A 22,443-nucleotide genomic window follows, 5' to 3' on the forward strand; every position below is an offset into this window, starting at 1 on the left:
CCTGCTATGGTCTGCAAAGATATAAATGTGATATATGATGATTTCTATAATTATCTGGTACCAGATGAAACATGATGTATGACATCCCCTCACCAATGGAGTAATGCATTCAACTACATCCAATGATATTTCAGAGTGTTACATCCTTACATGATACTATATGCCCACGAAGATCTATCTAGGTTACTAATAAGGAGATATTAGAAGAGGAGCAAGCTAGAGCAAATTATGCCATTGATATTTTACCTGCATGTCATCGTATTATGGGTATTGCGCGAGCGAGTATAGAGAGATGAGAGGTTTCAAAAGGCACTCTTGTTAGGGCTACTTTAGATGTCATTCTATTTGAGGCACGTACGACATTGCAATACAAATGATAAAGAAAGAACAATGAGGTCAGATAAATCCAATAGTATTTTATAGTATCTGTAATATGGATTATGGATAATATTATGGTTTGTAATTTGTCATTTTAATAGAATTTAAATTTTGCATTTATTCTAATATATGACATTTTAATCTTATTACATCAACATATGTATTAATTGATAACAAATTTATTATGATAGTATAAGTATACTTATTACATCAGTGTATTTTTTAAAAATACCAAACATTACTGTCTAGAAGTTACTACAGAAATGCACATCCGTAAATTTTATGAAAATGAATCTCAAAACTAATTTATAGCAAAATGAATGTATGACTCACTTATAAAAAAGATGGTGTATATGCGGTACTTAGAAAAGCATACTTTTGAAATAATAAAATACAATTTTGAGTTTTTATAAGGTGACTCTTCACCTCTAAGAGTGAGAAGAGCAACCCCTTCAAAACGCTATTTAAAAAAATTTCTTCACATAAACACAAGACTATAATGCTAAGCCAAATATTAAAGTACAACTAGAAAGAGTAGATCATATTTTTCTTAGGATAATATCCTTTTGGATTTATTCTGAAAGTATATTTCACTACGCCAAAAATGACTTTTAACAGCGCATCTTAGACAGCGCTTTTAAAAGAAAGCGCTGTCTAAGGTTAAAATTAAAATAAAACACGGAAAATGTTCCAAAAAAATAATGAAAGCGCTGTCTATGGGGGGGTCTTAGACAGCGCTTTCTAAAAGCGCTGTCTAAGACCCCCCCTTAGACAGCGCTTTTAGAAAGCGCTTTTAAATATAGACCTTAGTCAGCGCTTTTGATAAAGCGCTGTCTAAAGTCTTTAAATTAAAAAAATTAAAACCAAAAGCGCTGTCTAAAGTCTTTATTCCCTCCATGTCACGAAAAAAAGTTATTCCCTCCCAAATCCTAAAAATCCTACATTCTTCTCCCAAACCCTCAATCAGAGCTTGCTTCTCTTTCTCCCAAATCCACTCCCCCTTCTTCCAACCCTCAATCAGAGCTTGTTTATCCTGTGTGAAAGATTCTTCCCCTAAACCCTAACCCTTTCCCCCATTATATGTATGATTCTTATCCTGTGCAGGCTCGCTTCATAAACATGCTTCCTTCGAACTCTTGGTCTTCATCGATTCTATTCGATTCAGTTTCGTTTTTGAGGAAAATTGAGAGAAAACAAGAGTTCCAATCAAGTATACAACAAGAAAACAAAGAAGAAAATGATTCGTTACGTGAATCTCGTCTTCCTTGTGTTCTCAGCAACTTTGATTTCTTACGGCTTCGCATTCACCAATCCATTTGACGGTAACTATTTCTTTTTTTCCATAGATTTGCGTTTGGATAGTTAGTTGCTTTCAAAATAGATATGGTGTGTGCATGCAAAATCAACTGAAATATAGCTTTGCTTCATGATTTCTAAATTGCAATCGGTTGCAGTTGTTCAGTAAACCTTGATATTGCGGAAATGCAGAAAAATACGGCCGAAATTGCAGAGGATTTCTAAAACTTTTTATTGTGGCTGCAATTCAGAACTAGGTTTTGCGATATCTCACTACGCCAAAAAGTGCTTTTGGCAGCACCAAAAAGAAAGCGCTTTTTAAAAAAAGCGCTGTAATAGCTTGAAAAAAAATTCGCCTATGTAAAGAAAGCGCTTTTAAGGTAAAAGCGCTCTTATAGGTCTCCACTTATGAAAGCGCTTTTAAGGTAAAATCGCTCTTATAGGTCTCAGTCTCACATCTATGAGTTTCACACTTATGAAAGCGCTTTTAAGGTAAAAGCGCTCTTATAGGTCTCAGTCTCACATCTATGAAAGCGCTTTCATGGTAAAAGCGCTCTCATAGGTCATTTATAAAAATTATAATAAATCTAATATTACAAAATCCCTGACTTTCAGAAATCCCTCTTTCACTCTCTCTCGTTCGAAGCTCTCGCTGCCCTGGAAAAACCCTACTCAACGAAGCTCAACAGCTCCAGCAAAACGAACCTCAATTCGCCGGGAAACGCCGCCGGATTTCGTCGTTGGCCGCCTCAATCGGTAAGAAGTTTCTTCCAGGTTTTCCTTCTCTCTCTTTCTAACTCGAAGTTCCGTTCTGCTCCTCCTCATCGCATACAGAGAAACAACTAATGGTTACTGAAAATAACTCCAACCGGGTCGGGTTGATCCTATCCAGTACCAATTCCATTCGAGTTTTCCTTTCCGGAGCCTCCAACGATCCCACTCTCTCCTCTCAACTCCGGCAAACTTCCTCCGAACTCCTCATCCAATCCGAAATACCGTACGAGCCACTTCGTGCTGTCTGGATCTCCTCTGATCCATCCACCAGACCCGAATTGATCAGACTCTTATCCGGGACCGGCTTCGTCTTCTCAAGCCCTAAGCCCAGAGAAAAGGTCAAACCCTAATTTCATTACCTTTCATGTTTTTCATAATTCTCATAAACGGAGATTAATTTTCAGATTTTATTTAATTTTACTAGTTTCAAAATTTGTTCTTGAGATATGATTAATTAAATTGATTTGGTATGGAAAAGATTTGTTAGATTGTGTTACATACTGCTATAATTGTTCAACAATTTCTGCAAGTAATTGATTTTTTATGTTGATCATTTGGTATGAAGAGTGAGGAATTGAAAGCAAGGTTAAAAAAGTTGGAAGATTTAGCTGAGAGCAAAGCATATAAGGAGCTTGTTAAGGATATTGCACCAAAGGAAGATGTTCAAGAACCTTTCTCCTCTTACAAGGATCAATTAGGATTCGGTAAATTTTGTTCTTTTCTATCTACTATGAATGATCATTTAGCATATCAATCAAGTTTTCTGTCTAGTTAGTTATTGGTAAAATGAAAAAGATTCTTTCATTAGTAGCTTGATTTATCGCTAAAATAATGAACCATTGCGTTTTATTGCATTTCATCCTTGATGACCATCTTCATGCATTGAGGATACGACACTTCATGCCTAGTATTGGTAATGAGATTTTAAACATTTAACTTTATGTTAGCATATTGGTGGTAATGTTGAATTATCTTTGTGCATATATAGGAGCATGATGCTCAAACACTTGAATATCATTTAAAGTCACTACTAAGATTTTGCTTTTTAGTTCACTTTTGATATTTATACCTTTCACTGGATAACTTAATAAGCTTACCATTATGATGATATTTATCACAGTTATCAATCCCAGATAGCGGAGCAGAGTGTCCGACACCAAAAATGGGATAGCGGATAGCGGGATAACCGCTATTTTACTATTTTTTAGACTAATTATATGAATAACCTATAAAATATATATTTAATGTAAATCAAACAAAGAAGAAGAATAGAGTTATTAAATGATTATTACTTAAAAAAACAGAGGTAATGAGAAACAGATGTAAACTCAAACAAGATTTATTTATTTTAAGGGTAAATTTGGGTTTTTGCATTAAAAAAAGTTCAAACCCGCCAAACATCAAATAGCGGAGGGTCACTGCTCCGGGCCACTATCCTGGGGTAGCGCCGCTATCGATAACTCTGATTGTTACTTTACAAAAGGTGGCTCCTATCTATCACAGTAGAAGCTGTCATAACTGAATCTGAGATCTGACTGAATGCACTTCAGCTAGTTACTGTTTACACAACTCTCATGGGAAATAGTAAGGTGTGCAGTAAAGTATAGTACAACTGAGTAGTAATAGTCCAATAATAGCAAACTGATCAATATGAAAGTCCAACTACATATTGCATTCCAAATTGCTTCACATTTTGAAATGAAAAATATTACACAAAATAGAAGGAAATATTTTCCAGCTAGTTCCTAAATGCTTGATCTTCTAAGATTTTCTAGGGAAATTATAATAAATCTAATATTCCGTTTCGTGTCTTCCTCCCTGGTCAACAAAGCATTAATTTGTAGGGAACCGGATTCATGTAGAGAGTACTTAGTCAAGAGATTCATGGCCAGCAGTACAAACAACTTGTATCTTTGGCCGTATAATTCAGGGTTAGATTTTAATTCTAAGTTTATTCTAATCTTTAATTGTTTCTTTTACGTAAAAAATTTCCATATAAACTTTTGTTTTAATTTATAGGTGTCACTGGTTGTTGCTTGCTATTGATCCTTTAAAAGAAGTGGTATATTTTCTGAATTCGATAGATGGTGAATGGACAAATTATCCGGATATGAAGCAATTAGTTGATACGTAAGTGAGACTGTTCTAAATATTCGTGTATATTTATGTGAGATTGTTCTAAATATATGTTTTTATTTTGTTAGATCAATAAAAGTGTTCCGATCTCAAAGACAAGCTCGAGTACCACGTACTAAATCCAGCAACATTACGTGGATAAAAGTGCAGGTACTTTAATTTTCACAATTTTGCTTATAATAGTGATGCTACTTGATAAGAAAAGATAACTATACATTCTTATTTTTTTTTCTATGTAGTGTCCTCTACAGCGCAACGGTATCGATTGCGGATACTTTGTAATGAGGTTTATGAGGGAAATCATTAATATGAATCAAATAGAGATTCCAATCACGGTATGGATTTATAACTTAGGATTTGTTTTAATATTTATCGAATATTTCATATTATTTATTACTTTTAACTAAATCATGCATATTATGTTTTGTTATGTAGTACTTTGATGAATACAAGTGTGCTCATTACACGAGACTGCAGTTGGAACAAATCAAGGAGGAATTGTGTCAATATTTTATTGAGAAAAGATTAATTAGTATATAATGGTTTCAAAATAACATGAATACTTTGATGAAGAATGGTTTCTGGTTGGCAAGTGTATAGTTCTTTATATTTTTAACAGATTAGTTATGACTCCAAATAGGCCGTATAACATATTAGTTTTGACTTGTGTATAGTTCTTTATAATTTTAGTGATATCTTTAATTTCATGGATAGATTAATGTGTTCATTCTTGTGTTGGTTTGCTTTAAAAAATTACAAATGCTTGAATTATGACTCCAAATGTGTTCAGTGCCTATCTATCCTTGTGTTGGTTTGCTTGAATTATGACTCCAAATGTGTTCATTCTTGTGTTGGTTTGCTTGTGTTGGTTTAAAAAATTACAAATGCTTGAATTATGACTCCAAATGCTTGAATTAGAGAGGCTTGATTTACAGGTTTATGGGATTATTCCCAAAAAATATTACAGGTTGAAATGGTAGGCTTAAACTGAAGGCAGCGTTTTGTTATTTTACTAGAGGAAAAGACAGCGCTTTTTAGTAAAAAGCGCTGCTAAAGGTTGTCAATAGAGAGCGCTTTTTACTAAAAAGCGCTGCTAAAGGTTGTCAATAGAGAGCGCTTTTTAGTAAAAAGCGCTGCTATAGGTTGTCAATAGAGAGCGCTTTTTAGTAAAAAGCGCTGCTATAGGTGGTATATAGACAACCTTTAAGAGCGCTTTTTAGTAAAAAGCGCTGCTAAAGGTTGTCAATAGAGAGCGCTTTTTAGTAAAAAGCGCTCTTAAAGGTTGTCTATATACCACCTTTAGCAGCGCTTTTTACTAAAAAGCGCTCTCTATTGACAACCTTTAGCAGCGCTTTTTAGTAAACAAAAAGCGCTGCTAAAACCTATAGCAGCGCCACCTACGGCAGCGCTTTTAAGCGCTTTTAAAGGCCAAAAAAAGCACTCTCATAGGTCTTTTTTGGCGTAGTGTTTTTGGACTATTTTTTTTGTTGATAAAATGAGAATATTTATTTACAAAATATTGTGGTGAGAGGCGTCCAAAAATGCATTTTTAAATTTTAGGAATATTATTAGTTTTTTACTAACTTCAAGGGTTGATCTAGTGGTGAAGGCTTGGACGGAGACTTGGGTCTCGATAGTGTTCCTCTCTTAAGGTTTTAGGTTCAAATCCTGCTAATTTTTATGTTTTTAACGTGTATAAATGTAGACAGTTGGACACATTGGTTGGATTCACTTAAAAGTAATTATTTTGTATTTGGGTTTTTATTTAGAAATGAAAGCTAAAAATTCTAACTAAGTTTGAATCAATTTGTAATGCAAAATGAATGATACCATTTTTTTTTATGTATTTGAATCACTTTGACTTTCTCCACCTTAAAATCATAACACACATGCTTCTCTGTTTGGATATACAAAATTTCTGAACATTTCCAAACGGCTCTATTTGTCCAATGCATCAATTTTATACATTTAAATATCGGCATTGTCTCATACATTATCAAGATGCAGTTATTTCAGTATCAAATCAACAGAGAATCAAACATCTCAAAATAGTTTTAATATGAAAAAAAACTTGTACTAATTATATTTGCACACTAAATTATATAAGATTCGTTTTTCTTGTTAAATTCAACATAATTAATGAGTGTAATGAATAAAATATATACTTTCTGATGAATTTCAGGGGATTAAAATAAAAATAGAAGTAGTTATAGTATTTTTTCTTCTTCTGGTGCATAGGTTTTAGCAACTGATCAATGTCGTCTTGTAACATAAAACTATGGGATCAATAAATGAATGAAACGTGCATGCTACCGTTATGAAATTGGGTTTTGTGATGTTTGGATATTGTACAGTATAAATAATGATCTTTTGACAGATTTTAATATTATTTCTATTTTATACATATATCTTTTGTTCTATAAAATTGTTAATTTTAACTTTAATATAATTCAAATTATATTTTTTTATTTATATCAGAGAAAAAGGATTATGCACTGACAATGTAAAATATTTTTACACGGTCAACCAATGAGACTCGTGTATCCCACCACATCACACTTTTATTTTTAAAATACTGTTCTGATTTGGCAATATAAAATATTTTGATTGGATGTCAGTGTAATACTTTTTACACTGACAGTACAATACCTTTAACCTCTTAATTAAAACGTTATTCCCAAGCTATTTTTTTTTTGATTATTTTGTATTTATTGCAATGACAACCACATGTGGTCCCGAGTTCTTAGGATGGGAGCCTAAGATACAAATACATATATATATATATATATATATATATATATATATATATATATATATATATATATATATATATATATATATATATATATATATATATATATATATATATATATAAAGAGAATTTTCTATTATGAAAATATTTATTAGAATTTTTTTTTGAAAAATACTGATCAATAAATAGGGTACCATAAAGTCAAAATTAATAAATGAATGTAATTTTCCTTAAATAAAATATAGAGTAAAATGAAATCAATTAATTTCCCTAAAATAAAATCAATTAATATATCCATAAAGTTTTAACAACTAAAAAATTTAATTTGGGCAGTAAAGTTAAAATAATAATATAGGGAATACGAATCATTGAAAAATCAGATTTTTAATCACAAAACTTTACCCTAATTTATGAATATGTATTTTTTCTAATTCTCAAATCTCATTCTAACTATAATCTCTCTATCTCTCTGGAAAAACATAAGTGTTGACCGTCAATTCAACAAGAAAATTAGAACAACATAAGTGCCCACCGTAAGTGCCAAACAATCAATGAATCAATTTTTTAATATATTATATATATATATATATATATATATATATATATATATATATATATATATATATATATATATATATATATATATATATATATATATATATATATATATATATATATATGATTATTACTTATTAGTCAAAATAATAATAAAAAAAATCTTTTATACGATGCTAAGTTTCATGTTGATTTTTACTTTTAAGGATCAAGTTTTATTTGTTGTTCAAAGACTTTTGGAATAAATTGATCAGAAACGAAAAGAAAAACAATTGTTCAACATCAGATACTATTGTTTCATCTCTTTGATTGCTTGAAATGTTGCTTAAAAAACAATTGTCTAGTCATCTAAAACGAAAAAGAAAGAAACTAATTGAAATTGATAATAAATCTCAAAAGGGTGCTATTCATAATTTTTTTGAAAAACACTCTACAATTTCTATTTTAAATGATGTAGATCTAGGTAATTTGAACCTAGAAGCTGAGAGTTTAGAGAATGAACAACTAAATAGGATTGTTGAAGAGTAAAATATTTTGGTTGAAAACAATGAAAATGAAGATGATGATGAAGCTGGAAATTTTGATGATGAAGGTTATAATAATGAAAATGAACATATCGCTGTTTTTGTTGATGAACAACCTAACGAGTCTATTCTATTGGACATTTATGATCCAAGAACATGGAATAACCTTATCAATGATTTAAGAGATGAATTACTAAGAAATGATTCTAAAAGAGATGTATCAATTGTGAATGGTCCTAAAGATACTCCTGGTAGCCATTTCTCATCATCATGTTATATCCGTTATTGTTCTAATTGAGAAGAGCAAGATAGGAATTGACTTGTTTATTCAAAAGAATTAGATAAAGTTTTTTGTTTTTGCTGTAAGTTATTTGGTACAAGTTGTAGAATGAATCGCTTACAAAATGAAGGTTTCAATGATTGGAAACATATTTATGAAAGGCTTGAAGAACATGAATCAAGCGGTGCACACATGTCTTTCATGAGTAAATGGATTGACTTACAAATTAGATTTTAAAAAATATAACAATTGATAAACATCTTCAAGAGCTTATAAAAAATGAAAAAGGCATTGGAAGAATGTCTTACTTAGGATTGTTTATGTTACTAGATATCTATCTAAGCAAAATTTACCATTTTGTGGAAAAAATAAGATGATTAATGTGGAAAACAATGAAAACTTTCTTTCTCTTATTGAAATGATTGTTGAATGGAATCCTATCATGCAAAAACATTTTGAACGTATTAAGAATAATGAAATTCATTATCATTATCTTAGTCATAAGATTCAAAATGAATTGATTAATGTATTAGGTAATGAAGTCAAAAGTGCAATAGTAAAAAAAATCAAAGAAGCAAAATATTTTATGTAATTCTTTGTGCTCTTGATGTAAGTCATCAATAATAAATGACTCTCATTATACGTTGTGTGGATGCTTTTACAAGTCCAATAAAAATTGAAGAGTTTTTTGTAGAATTTTTAAAAATCTATGACACAACAGGTCAATGATTGTTTAAGGAATTACTACAAAATATATTGGAAACTTTTGGTCTAGATATTAATAATGTGAGAGGACAAGGATATGATAATGGGTCAAACATTAAAGGTAAACATTAAGGTGTACAAAGAATGTTATTAGATGTTAATCCTAGAGCATTATACACACTTGCTAAGAGAGATCATAAAGGAAGAAAGGAATCAAAGTCCAAAGATCCTACATTGCATGAGATGATAATGAAGTAAGTTCATCATTCGAATCGAAAAGTGAAGAATATGCAAATCTTGCTTTGATGACATCACACCATTCTTATGATGAATATGTAGTGGTTAGTAATGTTTCTTACCTTTATGATAATTATGCTCAAGGTGCTATAGATGAACTACTCATTGAATGTAAAATTATGTACAAAACGGTGTCAACACAAAAAAAATAATTTTTATCTCTGGAAGAAAAGATTGACACCATGGAAAAAGATTTTAAAGTTGAAAAACAAAAACATAATTTTACATGCAAAGAGTGTGAGTCACTTTCTTCCAAATTGTTCAATTGAAAAGAGTTCTTGAAAGATATGAAAAGGAACAAATTGGATTGGAGGGTGTCCTTAGTCAATAAAGACATTCAACAATTTTCTATTATAAAAATATTTGTTAGAATTTTTCTTTTTGAAAAATACTGGCTAACAAAGTTATAGGATATTATAAAGTCAAAATTAATAAATGAATGTAATTTCTCTTAAATAAAATATAGATTAGAATAAAATCAATTAATTCCTCTAAAATAAAATCAATTAATGTATCCATAATTTTAACAACTAAAGAGTTTAATTGGGGCACTAAAATTAAAATAATGATATAGGAAATCTGAATTATTGAAAAATCAGATTTTTAATTCTTTATTAAGACTCAAAAGTCACAAAACTCTATCCTAATTTATGAATATGTATTCTTTCTAATTCTCAAATCTAAATCTAATTATAATCTCTCAATCTTTTTGAAAAAGCATAAGTGTCGACCGTCAATTCAACAAGAAAATTAAAAAAACATAAGTGCCTACCGTAAATGTCAAACAATCAAAGAATCAATTATATATATATATATATATATATATATATATATATATATATATATATATATATATATATATATATTAGTCAAAATCAAAAAATTTATTTTATAAGATGCTAATTTTCATGTTGATTTTTACTTTTCAGGATTAAGTTTGATTTGGTGTTCAAAGACTTTTAAAATAAATTGATCAAAATTTAAGTTGAAGGCTAAAAATCAACATCAGATACTATTGTTTCATCTCTTTAATTGCTTGAAATGTTGCTTAGAAAATAATTGTCTGGTCATCTAAAACGAAAAAGAAAGAAACTAATTGGAATTGATAATAAATCTCAAAAGGGTGCTATTCATAATTTTTTTGAAAAACACCCTACAATTTCTATTTCAAATGATGCAAATCTAGGTAATTTGAACCTGGAAGCTGAGAGTTTAGAGAATGGACAACTAAATAGGATTGTTGAAGAATAAAATATTTTGGTTGAAAATAATGAAAATGAAGATGACGATGAAGCTGGAAATTTTGACGATGAAGGTTATAATAATGAAAATGAACATATCCCTGTTTTTGTTGATGAACAACCTAACGAGTCTATTCTATTGGACATTTATGATCCAAGAACATGGAATAACCTTAGCAATGAATTAAGAGATGAATTACTAAGAAATAATCCTAAAAGAGATTTGTCAATTTTGAATGGTCCTAAAGATACTTCTGGTAGGCATTTCTCATCATCATGTTATATCCGTTATTGTTATAATAGAGAAGAGTAAGATAAGAATTGACTTGTTTATTCAAAAGAATTAGATAGAGTTTTTTGTTTTTACTGTAAGTGATTTGATACTAGTTGTAGAATGAATCACTTAGAAAATGAATGTTTCAATGATTGGAAACATATTTATGAAAGGCTTAAAGAACATGAATCAAGCGGCGCACACATGTCTTTCATGAGTAAATGGATTGACTTACAAATTAGATTTTAAAAAGTAGAACAATTGATAAACATCTTCAAGAGCTTATAAGAAGTGAAAAAAGACATTTGAAGGATGTCTTACTTAGGATAGTTTCTTTACTAGATATCTATCTGAGCAAAATTTACCATTTCGTGGAAAAAATGTGAAAAACAATGGAAACTTTCTTTGTCTTGTTAAAATGATTGCTGAATGAGATCCTATCATGTAAAAACATTTTGAACGTATTAAGAATAATGAAATTCATTATCATTATCTTAGTCATATGATTCAAAATGAATTGATTAACATGTTAGGTAATGAAGTCAAAAGTGCAATAGTAAAAAAAATCAAACAAGCAAAATATTTTATGTAATTCTTTGTACTCCTGATGTAAGTCATCAATAACAAATGACTCTCATTATACGTTGTGTGGAGGTTTCTATAAGTCCAATAAAAATTGAAGAGTTTTTTGTAGAATTTTTAAAAGTCTATGACACAACAGGTCAATGGTTGTTTGAGGAATTGCAAAATGTATTGGAAACTCTTGGTCTAGATATTAATAATGTGAGAGGACAGGGATATGATAATGGGTCAAACATGAAAGGTAAATATTAAGGTGTACAAAGAAAATTATTAGATGTTAATCCTAGAGCATTATACAGACTTGCTAAGAGAGGTCATAAAGGAAGAAAGGAATCAAAGTCCAAAGAGCCTACATTGCATGAGATGACAATGAAGTAAGTTCATCATCCGACTCAAAAAGTGAAGAATATGCAAATCTTGCTTTGATGGCATCACACCATTCTTATGATGAATATGTATTGGTTAGTAATGATTTTTACCTTTATGATAATGATGCTCAAGGTGATATAGATAAACTACTCAATGAATGTAAAATGATGTATAAAACGATATCAACACAAAAGAAATAAGTTTTATCTCTTGAAGAAAAGATTGACACCATGGAAAAAAATTTTAAAGTTGAAAAATAAAACTATGTTGAAAAACAAAAACATAATCTTACATGCAAAGAGTGTGAGTCACTTTCTTTCCAAATTGTTCAATTGAAAAGAGTTCTTGAAAGATATGAAAATGGACAAATTAAATTGGAGGGTGTCCTTAGTCAATAAAGACATTCTAATGATAAAAGTGGATTTGGTTATTCTAAATTTGATAAACCATGTTCTAGCAAAACTATCTTTGTTAAAACTAGTGACCAATCCACTAAAGAGAAAGTGAGAAAAGCAAAAAATGTTCATCATTATCCTAAAAGGAAAAGATTTGTTAAGAAGAAATCTTATGTTCCTATATATAGAAGTAATTTTGTTCCTACTTGTTTCTATTATGGTATAATTGGTCGCACATCTCATACTTGTTAAGTAAGGAACTTTAGTGTGATAAATGAGTATTATGTGTGGGTCAAGAAAGTAACTAACTATGAAAGACCCAAGACAATTTTGGTACCTAAAAAAATCTAATTTGTTTTGTAGGTGTGCTTAAAAACCACTACAAATCAATGGTATCTCAATAGTGGTTGTTCTAAGCATATGATGATAGATATCAATAAATTTTCATCTCTAGTCCTAAAAGCCAAGGGATATGTCACATGACAATGACAAAGGAAAGATTCTTGACATATGCAAAGTTGGAGCACCACCTTTCACATCCATTGGAGATGTTCTTTATATTGAAAGACTAAAGCACAATCTTCTTAGCATAAGCCAAATTTGTGATAAAGGCTTCAAAATCAAGTTCACCAAGGATGAATGCTTGATTGAAGATGAAGCCACTCATGAGATAAAACTCAAAGGTAAAAGAACTAATAACATTTTCATGATCTCTTTAGATGATTTATCTCTGAAATTAAAATTTCTCGTGGTAAACAACAAGACTCATGACTTTGGCATAAAAGAGTTATCCATATTCATATGGAACATTTAAACAAACTAGTCAAGCATTTAATTTTCCTAATATAAATTTTGTCAAAGATAAATTATGTGATGCATGTAAAAAGAGAAAGCAAACCAAATCAACATTAAAACCAAATAATGTCGTCTCTACTACAAGCCACTTCAATTGTTGCATATGGACTTATTTGGTCCATAAAAAAACTAGAAGCTTCAGAGGTAATGTATATGATTTAGTTATTGTTGATGATTTTTCTATATTTTCTTGAACACTCTTTTTAGTGTAGAAAAGTAATGCATTCAAGGCGTTAAAGAGGTATACTAAGCAAGTACAAAAATGAAAAATCACTAAAAATCGCATCAATTAGAAGTGACCATGGTTGAGAGTTCCAAAATGCATCTTTTGAAGAGTTTTGTGAAGAACATGAGATCTTTCATAATTTTTCAGCACAAAGGACTCCACAACAAAATTGAAAAAGACTCCATATGAACTCTTCAAAGGAAGAAAGTCAAACATTGCTCACTTTCATATCTTTGGATGCAAATGATTTATCCTTAACAATGATAAAGACAATCTTGGTAAGTTTGACGAGAAGTCCGATGAAGGTATATTTCTTGGTAACTCTCTTACTAATAAAAACTATAGAATTTATAATAAAAGAACTTTAACTATTGAAGAATCAATGCAGGTTTCCTTTGATGAACCTAATGAAGGAGAAGGGCGATCCAAAACACAGCGGAAATTAAAATTTTCTCCTTTAGTGATCCTTACGAATGGGCATGATCAGTGATAGAATAGTTACCTCTTGTGACGATCGAAACCTTTGATGCAGATCTACGGAGCGATCACGAATGTTGAACGATGACAACGCCTCTACTCAGTCCACACGAATGGATTCCTTCAATCTCAATGCTAGCTGCTTTGAATGAAGGCTTTGAGTGAGAGAGAGAGAGAGAGAAAGAGAAAACGAAAAATTGCAACCGCACTGAATGCTTCTGCACAAGGGTTCTATTTATAGAACCACTTGTGTGGGCTTCAAGCTAAAAAGTCCACTTAAGTGTATGTGACACATATCTTATAATATGCCAAAATCACTTAAGCACATGGTACCTTACCATATTTCGTATTCTACTTAAGTACACCGTACCTTACGATGTTCTACAATTCACTTAAGTGCACCGTACCTTACGGTGTTCCTTAGTTACTCTATCTCTCATCAATCCGTCCTTTGTGTGTGACCTTGTAGGTTTTCGCGGCATTTGCAATTATATTAAATCACGTATTTAACATAATAAACAGTGAGCGGTATCTAGCAACACATCACTGCTACCCAAGACACGAAAATGTCATGTGATTTGACAAATCCTTCTGTGATAATACTTATGCGTATAATTACCCTTTTTCCCTTATGTCTATATTGAACACAAGGCATAGACCGTGTCATCCTTGTCCAGTTCAATATTGGGCCCATAGACATTTATCCTGTTATGCAGGATGGGTAAATTCCATCTAGTTCACTCATGTCCCTCAGTATGCTTCGTGGAGTACCCATCAACTGTCTTTATGGTTATCCAGTTACGGACAACGTTTGATCAGCAATAAAGCACTCGACTCTACATCTAGGGTCCATAGTGGTTTCAGGTCGAAGGGTGGTATACACCATTATCACCATGAGAATAACTTATGACACTTTGCATAACATTCTATATAGTATTCTCATAGCGGGTCAATCCAGTATAAATATTACTCTTAATACTCATACCTATGTTTAATACTTGATAACTCCTTATCCATGATCTATGAGATATGATCATCAATCTATATACATAATAGTCTTTATGCTTTAATGTTATCCCACTTCATAATAAAGCTCGACTACGAATACTTTAAGAATAATGTCCTTATGTTTAATGTGATCTCATGATTAAGTCATACTTGATACATTAAACGGACTAGCTATTCTAGGGACTTTATTAAACAAACATAATAAAGAAAAAGCCTTTTATTATTAATAAATAATTCGATACAAGTACCAAAAGTATTGGCCTCTAGGGCTTACACCAACACCTACTCCCTCTATAGAGGATATAGTTGTTTGTGATGATGATGGTGATGATATTTTAGAAGTTCATATGGAAGATGTTGCCAAAGACAACAATGATGATAAATCAAAACATAAAGAAGAACCTACTCAACAAGAGATAAATCAAAGTGATCTTCCTCAAGAATGGAGAACCCATCGCGATCACCCAATTGACAAAGGTATTGGTGACATAAGTAAAGGAGTTTCTACAAGACTTAATCTCAAGGATGCTTGCTTAAATATGGAATTTGTTTCTCAAATAGAACCTTCAAAGATTGATGAAGCCTTAGGAGATGACCAATGGAAACTTGCCATACAAGAATAATTAAATCAATTATAAAGGAATCAAGTTTGGGAACTAGTTCCTAGGCCAAGTTATAAACACATCATAGGTACCAAATGGGTGTTTAAGAATAAAATTGACGAGAATTGTATAATTGTTCGAAACAAAGCAAGATTGTTGGCTCAAGGTTACAATCAAGAAGAAGGAATCGACTTTGAAGAAACATTCGCTCCGATTGCAAGGTTAGAAGTTGTTCGTTTATTACTTGCTTATGCTTGTTCATTAGATTTTAAGTTATTCCAAATGGAAGTCAATAATGCCTTCTTGAATGGATACATCAATGAGGAAGTTTATGTCAAAGAACCACCCAATTTTGAAGACTTCAAAAATCCTTCACATGTCTTCAAGTTGAAAAATGATCTTTATGGATTAAAGCAAGCACCAAGAGCATGATATGATAGACTTAGCCACTTTCTATGTGAAAGAGGATTTGAAAAAAGTAAAGTTGATAACACTTTGTTTATTAAGAAAATTAAAAATCATACTTTATTGGTTCAAGTCTAAGTTAACGACATCATATTCAGTTCAACAAACAAAGAACTATGTGAGGAATTTTCATTGATGATGAAATGAGAGTTCGAAATGTCTATGATGGGTAAGATGAACTATTTTATTGGACTTAAAATTAAGAAACTAAATAATGGCATCTTCACCAACCAATCAAAGTATTGCAAAGAGTTGTTAAAAATATTTGATATGGACAATTGCAAAATAATGACTACTCCAATGTGTTCCAGAGCGTATGGAGATCAAGATGAATTTGATGTTTCAATTGATATCACTAAATATCAAGGTATGATTGGTTAATTATTATATGTTTAGTGTTTATTTTAGTGCTAAATTTCAAGAAAATCCAAAGGAATCTCACTTCACCTCCGTAAAGAGGATCATTAAGTATCTGAAAGGAACAACAAATGTTGGACCGTGGTATCCCAAAGGTAGTATATGTGATTTAGTTAGTTATTCTGACTCTGATTATGCAGTTGTAAAACGGATCGCAAAAGCACAAGTGGAACATGTCACATCCTAGTAAATGCACTAGTGTCATGGTTTTGTAAGAAACGAGCGTGTGTTGCTTTTAGTATAGCAGAAGCAAAATACGTAGTAGTAGGAAGTTGTTGTGCTCAGATTCTATGGTTGAAATAACAACTTTGTTATTATGGACTTGATCTTGGATGCATTCCACTTAGACGCGACAACACAATTGAAATTAACATAACAAAGAATCCGATCATGCATTCTTGTACCAAACACATAGACATTCTGCCGCAACCTGAAAAAGGAGATGCGAAAAAACAACCGGCGAGAAAGAAATGACAAAAGAGTCGCCACCGCGCGTTATTCATCCCAAAGGAGGGAAAGGAAACGCTCGAAGTAAACCTGGAAAAGGGAAAGGAAAAGAGAAGGTCTCACAACCAAATCTTGGGTTCGGGAGTCGATTATGCGAAGGGAAGGTATTAGCACCCCTACGCATCCGTAGTACCCTACGGGATCCACTTTTGTTGTTCTCGTCTAAAGGGTGTGGGTTTATCTAATGTACTATTTGCTAAAAGAGGGGGTCAAAAGAAAATGACTCGCACGGATATCGCATCCACTGCATACGTATCTCATCTGGATATGAGAATCAGAGTCTTCGTAGCTCGGCTGCCTATGGGCTAAAGAGGAGTGTGCTCGCTAAGACATCGCGTCTTATGCCTACGTATCTCATCTGGAATGAGAATCAGAGCAAACTGTAGTTCGGCTAACTACGGGTTAAGGGTTGTATTTTTTAGATGAATGACGTTACTACGCAATCTACCGGATGCTCGACCTTTGGAGACTTACTCGCCTGTAGTAGAAGGAGTTAACGTGTTCTTAGGAGAAGAACAATCAATGAGCTTGTTTGTGTTTTAGGAATGCTCATGCAAAAAAGGAAGTCCTAGACGAAAGAACAGTGCTACCTTAATTGACACGCAAATGGGAGACTATACGAAGCCTAGCAATCCTATGGGGAGACGATCACACCATACAAAACAAACACGCATAAAGTAAAATGCCGACAAAGGGGCTCAAACCTACATGGGTAGGGCTTTAGTCAAGAGGGGTCATATCAACCTCGACAAACAAGCCATGGAATAGGTAATCAAATGGGATCTTAGCCACTGACATTGAACGTCAGGGTGAGCAGATCAAAAGGGTAATGAGGATAAGACCTCATAGCTCTTAACCCTGGACAGGGTGAGCTCATGACAAAAAGTGGGGATTCAGAAAGGTGGAACCCTCTCCACTGACTGACCAGACAAAAGATCTTGGGCTTTTGTTCTGAAGCTTCGACACGTAGTGCGAGCATAAAGAACGACACACTGAATAACGGGGGATTGATTACTAATCCCTTTTATCCGTCAATTGCCTCTTCAGGGAGGTCTTTAGCACTGATGCCTCTTCTTGGAGGTCTTTGGGCACAAAAGTAAACAAACAAAAGAAAATATTGCCTCCTATTGAGATCTTCCAGCTAAGAAAGCGGTAAAATGCAGGAAAGATGAAGGATCAAGAGATCTACCACACGGATAAAGATCCGAAGTAATAACATCTAAAGAAATAAGAAACCCAGAGATCTCTCGAGCTAGCACCATCAAAGAAAGCAAGTCAATACACGTAATCGGAACACATCTCCAAATGGTATCCCACAAATAAAGTGGAATGCCAAGCAAGCTATCCTTTCAGGAGTCATGTGAGCCCTCACAAAAAACTCAACAAACAAGTTAGAGTGACAAGATGGGGTGCAATCAAGAGTTGCCCCAAATCAAAATGTAACCACATGAATCATGCCATTAAAATTCACAAAAAGAGCTCACAAAAAGCAACCAAGTGTAGGAGGCCTAAACCTCTTGTCAAACAAATGCATTAAAAGGGTATCAAAATTCAAAGTCAGGGGGCAAGGATCCACACATTAAGGCATGACATACATACTAAAACATGTGCCCACATGCAAAACCTAACGATACCCACTCTTCCAAATTCACCCATAATACCTCATGCATTCAGAAATTTCAGGTTGAAAGTATAAAGTAGTGGAAATAGGGCATACCTGATTGGGGAGGATCGATTGAAATTGAATTGCACCGTTGGCTTTGCAGAACAATCTTAGGGTTTATATGAGAGGGAATTGGTTCTTTGCAGATGAGTTCCCTTCAGTCTCTAGAGGTTGCTCTGAATTAGTTAGAATCTCTTTAGCGTTTTTCCACTGAATTTTTTTAAGAATTTATAACCTGATTTTCGTGGCTTTGTGGGCTCAAATGAGAGAGATCCAAGTCCAAGATTTTTCTGTTATATTTTATTTATTTATTTAATTTTTTTTAATTTTTATTTTTCGTTTTTTTTTCTTCGTTTTTTTTAATTTTCAAAACGCGTGGGCTTCGCCTAGCGAGCATGACAGTTCAAGAAATTCCTCTGAGCGTAGGTGATTCTGGTGGCTTTTCTTGGGACTCGCTAGGCGACCCATTCTGCTCGCCTAGCGAGCATGACAACTCATGAACAAACTTTAGCTCCTTCAAGATTAACGTTTTGACTGATGAATAGACCCCATTTGAACATGTTGGAAGTATCTCAAGCCATTCCCTTGTGTTGACTGATCACCCAGATAGGACCCACAAAGTGTCTTGGATGATATTCAAGCTTCTTGGATCTAATTTCGATTGACATGATGAAATGCAATATGAAATGTTAAATGACCTAAAAATGAATGCATGAATGAGGGGGGCAAATTTTGAGGTATTACACATTCGACATCACTTTCTACGTGATTATGTACTTAAAGACGACATCGAAGTAAGATTTGTGGATACTCATAATCAGCTAGCAAACATTTTTACCAAGCCACTTGCAAAAGAATATTTTTTCAAAATAAGGAGGGAATTAAGCATCTTGGATGAAAGAAATTTATGAAGAATCTCAAAGTTCATTGGTTGGCCATATTAATGCTTCAAAAATCTATCAAAGGTACACAAAATTTCACAATTACATTTGTGAAATTATTTTTTATTTTATCTATAACTAGTCAAGTTTTATATGTATGAGATGTTAATTGTTTATATTTGGTGTTTTATAAAGTTTTTTTAGGCCATTGGCCCAAAAACATGTAAAAAATAACATTTTTTCAAAACTTTTAACATGGTAATCGATTACCAATTACCAGTAATCGATTACCAAAAGGGGAAATTTCGATATAGGTTATATGGTAATCGATTACCACTATCCATTAATCGATTACTATACTAGTTTTGGCCATATAAATTTGTTTTTTCAGTTTTTTTTTTATCATTTGTGTTTTCTCTTCTTGATGGCACTCGGACCTTAGCTCACACTCACTACAAAAAATATTCCTCAAACCATAAAATTCCCTCAAAATATTCATCATCTCTCACCTATAATCCATATCTAACATCAATTCCATCACCCATTTCATCTCAAATCCTAAATTTCTTCCAAAAACCCCAAAACCCCAAAATTCTCAAAAACCCTCCTTTTCTTTAGATTCTTCCATGGCTAGCTACATGAACCTAAGAACAAAGAACCCATCGGTCGGAATTATTGAAAGGGAAGTGGAAGATATATATATATGCTAGATTCACCGCAATTTTTCCAAAATGAAGATCAGAAGAAACGCTACCGGGAGAAGTTTCAAGAGCGGCATGTTATCACGGTAAAGTACGATATTCTTTCGAACTTTGGTCGGTTATCCTTTCTTGATAATATTGAAAATGTGAATTGAAATTTTTTGTTGAATACTCTGGTAGTGTTTATCCTGAGCTTGTGAAAGTATTTTATTCAAATATGACTTTGCAATCCATTTCTTTGAAATCATGGGTCAAAGGAGTTGAAATTACCATCACCAATTCTAGACTTAGCTCCATTTTAGGGATTCCAAATTAAGAAGATCTAGTGATTCTTAATGGAGATGATGAATTTAACAAAATTGAGACCTACCTTTCCATGTGTCGTGTACCTCATGAAGAAGCTCTCAACAAAAGGCTAAGGAAAAATGAAGGGAACTTAAGAGGTAAACTCATTCTCTATTATAGTAATCCTCATATAAATGAGAGAATGTTGCACTACTTTCTTGCTAATGTCATTACTCCTAAAGCTGGAAATTACTCTCAAATGACTGAAAATGAAGTAAAATTACTACTTGCACTCAAAGAAAAAGTAGTAGTTAATTGGGCTTATATCATCAAACATCACATGTATGAATCTAGATTTAAAACAAGAGGTCTTCCATATGATCGAGAGATTAGTAAGATAATCGAACAAAGTACGATTGTTCTGACTAGAGAAAGAGCGGTTCCGATGAACAAGTACGATAACTTGATTGATGAAGACGTTTTCAAGAAATAAGGTATTGTTTTGGATGGTACCAAGCATGTTTACAAATATGAGAATCAACAAGCATTATCTTCTGCAGGTACTTCCGCCTCCAACCTTATCACTAATGAGATGTTGATGGAAAAGTTATGCGCCTTGACCAACAAAGTTGATTCCATTGTAACAAGATTTAATTCTACTGAAGCAACGATTGGTCAAATTGGAACAAAAATTGACAACCTTGAAAACCTAGTGTCTTTCAACCACAACTCAATGTGCAACAAGATTAATGGATTTTACTACCAACTTGAGTATCTCCATTTAAGTAGTAATGAGGGGGATTGAAACTGGGTCTTGGTGCCTTTTTTGTTTGGTCCTTAGTACTATGTCTTAGACTTCCTTATTACTAGTTAGTTTGTCTTGTTTCTAATGTATGTTTAAAATGCTATTAGGTTGCTTTATGTTTGGTTGGCTAACACTATTTTGGTTATGTTGGATAATGTTCTAACTATGTTAAGACTATGTTATGACTATGATATTACTATCTTGTGGTTGTTATGTTATATGGTTGTGACTATGTGAATTGGTTTTATGGTTTTCTTCTTTTTGATAATGCCCAAAGGGGGAGAATAATAGAATTGTGTTTTTGTATACATCATTTTAAAAGTGCAGGATTTCACTAATGTTTCACAAAGGAGGAGTTATATGACTTAGGGGGAGCATTTTATAAGTTTCATTAAAAACCCAATATCAATAGTTTTATCATCATCAAAAAGGGGGAGTTTATGAAGAAATGCTTCTCCATGTATTTTAATTTTGATTAAAAAATTGTATATCAAAGAAAAAGAAAAAGGATCTTAAAAGGTTTATAAAAGCTTTCAAGATTACTTAAGATATAAAGTTTTAAAATCAATGTGTGATACTCTTAGAATGCTCAGAAAACATGCTTCTTAAAACATATCAAGTTTGTCACATGCATTTACTTTGAAAATAATTGGAAAACAACCTTTTTCATTTGAAAATGCATTCTTTTTCAATTCTGCTAGTAAAAGATTACTAGAAACAGGTAACAAATTACCAGTAACAGATTAGCAGAATTGTGTAATCGATTACCAGCAGAAAAAATTCAAAAATATAGCTGTTGGAGCATGGTAATCGATTACCACTTATCAGAAATCGATTACCACACGAAATACTGCATATTTTCACCATTTTATGGGTCTGTTTTGGTATGGAAAGGTTCATGGATCATCCTCTTTCATATACACCTTTTCATAGAGGTTTTGTAACATATATTTAAGTCTTTCCAATCAGAATTTTTTCTTCACCTCTTAAATT

This window comes from Lathyrus oleraceus, chromosome 6 (genome assembly GCF_024323335.1).
Source record: "Lathyrus oleraceus cultivar Zhongwan6 chromosome 6, CAAS_Psat_ZW6_1.0, whole genome shotgun sequence".
NCBI classification, from domain to species: Eukaryota; Viridiplantae; Streptophyta; class Magnoliopsida; order Fabales; family Fabaceae; genus Lathyrus; species Lathyrus oleraceus.